At 39.8% G+C, this 2,500-nt stretch overlaps 1 protein-coding gene across 7 annotated transcripts in view; it reads right to left on the reverse strand.

Annotated features, from left to right (window-relative positions):
- gcnt4a (glucosaminyl (N-acetyl) transferase 4a) overlaps nt 1–2,500 on the reverse strand; it is a 29,283-nt gene that overhangs the window by 20,157 nt on the left and 6,626 nt on the right. For 5 of the 7 annotated variants that reach the window (XR_015086881.1, XR_015086882.1, XM_086031346.1 and 2 more), the window contains exons 1-3: nt 2,276–2,500; nt 1,912–2,002; nt 1,198–1,251 (exon numbers count right to left, since the gene is read on the reverse strand). The exon at nt 2,276–2,500 is cut by the window's right edge and continues 1,687 nt beyond it. The gene's annotated coding sequence lies outside the window, so the exon portion shown is untranslated. Of the gene's footprint in view, nt 1–1,197; nt 1,393–1,911; nt 2,003–2,275 lie in introns of those variants that run through there. The other 2 variants (XM_086031343.1, XM_086031345.1) reach the window with 2 other exon arrangements.

Here is a 2,500-nt window from a genome sequence, read left to right on the forward strand (position 1 = left end):
CGTCATATCGCCCACCCCTAATATATCAGAGCTGGGCAGTCCGTCCCGGGGCCGGACCGGTCGGACCCTCCGGCCCGGTTTTGGGGAGTGGCTGACAAATTTTTAAAAAGCGCTCGACTAAGCATGGGCGGAAGTGGATTTTAGTCCGGCCCACTAATCAGCCCTCATACGTGTGACGAGGTTGCGAGGCGGCCAAATTTCATCTCAGCCGGAAAGGCTTTTTAGGCTTGGGGACAGGTCTGCAACACATGCCACGCACACATCAGGGATTGTTGCTGTCCATTATGTCCATTTTGCGATGACATACAGTTTCCCACATAGAGGAGGATGCACCGCACAGCGTTGCTGCTGCAAAACAAACTAGTTTGGCAGCGGTGTGGGTGTTGTCACATATGTGTGTGTAAAGAAGCTACTCACCCATGTTCCCCCTTATCCGTCACCTTCCAGATTGTTTTTGCAATAAAATTATTGCGTCTAGTCATCTCGGCGCCTTTATGGTTGTAGCAGGCACGATATCCATTGTTGTCGCTGTCTTTTTGAAGCGACAACCCGACTTGGAACGTAACTGTTTCAAAACAACTTGTCTCCACGAGTGTAGTCAAGCTGCGCGCAGCACTCAAGAATGACGCTGGTACATCAGGGTGGAGGGAGAAGTGTGGAAAATAACTAAGTAACTTGTTGAATGCTTGCAGACTTCTTGTTGGACCCAAATAATTATACAATACGACAAAACCAACCCCAGGGCTCGCAATGGAAGTAAGCACACGCAGCAGGCTAAGTACTAGTGGCGCGTTTGAGCATGTTTGAAGCGTGTCCACAGCGGATTTGAATAGTAAATTAGCCAGCTAATCGTCTTTAAATAAACCTCTCCCGTTAGCATCTCTCCCGTGGCGGCGTCATGCACGTTTTTTTGGGTTGTTTTTTTTAAGGGGGCGTGGAACGGGGCGGGGGGGTGATAGTATATATGCATGAATATATGTATTTATATATATATATATATATATATATATATATATATATATATATATATATATATATGCATATATATATATATATATATATATATATATATATGTATGTATGTATTTATGTATGTATATGACGCGTGTGTGTGTGTGTGTGTGTGTGTATAGTAAATAGTTATCATCAAGCTTATAATTAACATATAATAGAAATAAACCAGAAGAGTAGACTCACCTTGTTTTGTAAATATGTCCTGGAGACTTCTATCCCAAACCTTTTCTGTACTACCTTAAATGACATCAGAATTATGAAATGAAATTGAAAAGCTCCACCTTTTAATGAAACTTAAAGAGATATCAACCCAAATTTATTTTCTTCAAGAAAATGTTCCCAGCAGGCCCATTAGTGGAAACAAGGCATTCTGATTAATATTGCATTTGTGGAATATGACTTAAACAGCAAAATCAACCCCTTTTTAGCCATCTCAGGGGCGGACATTTTGTCATTTCTGTCAACTGAATATGATATCACAACTAGTCAGGACTCAGGTAACGACCAATCATGGCTCAGCTTCAGAAAACAGGTCAGCCGTGATTGGTCGTTACCTGAGCTCTGAGCAGTTGTGATGTCATTTTCAGTCGACATAAGTGACAAAATGGCCACCCCCAGAGATGGCTAAAAACCAGTGGATGAACTTGTATTACTCGTACTTATTCCACACACGCAATATTTATCTGAATGCCTTTGTTTCCACTAGTGGGCTTGCATAGAACATATTCTTGACCAAAATATATTTTGGGGTTGATTTGCTCTTTAAATGAATTAAAATAAGACATCCAAAATAGTCATGGAATTTCTAGATTTGGACTGATTTAATAGCCTCAGATCTAATTAGATCGAATTGGAAATGGAGAATTGAGCCCTTCCTTCTGTACGTATGTTACTCACCAACGGACGCTACAGTTGCTTGTTTACTTTTAAATGTTGCTTGCAGCAGACGTGCGTGATGTCATGTATGCTGGTCACGTCATGAAATCTCCTGGTGGAAAGAGATTTCGAATTGCTCATCTTTCATCTTCAAACAACGAAACGTATGTAAGAATGGAAAAAAACATTTTGGTGGTTTGTTGCTTTTTTTTATTTAGTGTTCTGTAAAGTGCTTTATTACAGCTGCAGCTACAATTGCGAAAGTGCTATATAAATAAAGTTGAGTTGAGTACTTTCAAATGGGATGCACGTGTCACATGATAAGTCTCAGTGCCAGACAAACACATCTGTAAACTACTGAACAAAGTAAGTCTTGTACTGTTACCTTGAACGACGTCTGTTGGCGTGACAGCACATTGGGAGGCGGACGAGCATTTTATTTTTAAATTTAAATTTGTTGTGTAACAAGTATTTAGAAGGGTGGGAACCATGTCGGGGGGTTCACAACGGCGTAATGGAAGCATAAATAAAATAATAACAAAATAAAACTTTAAAATAAGTATAATATAACATTTTTAAAAGTAAAAGATTAATATTAACAATAAGTCAT

Source organism: Filicampus tigris, chromosome 5 (genome assembly GCF_054856515.1).
Source record: "Filicampus tigris isolate MCC_2025a chromosome 5, RoL_Ftig_1.0, whole genome shotgun sequence".
Classification (NCBI taxonomy): Eukaryota; Metazoa; Chordata; class Actinopteri; order Syngnathiformes; family Syngnathidae; genus Filicampus; species Filicampus tigris.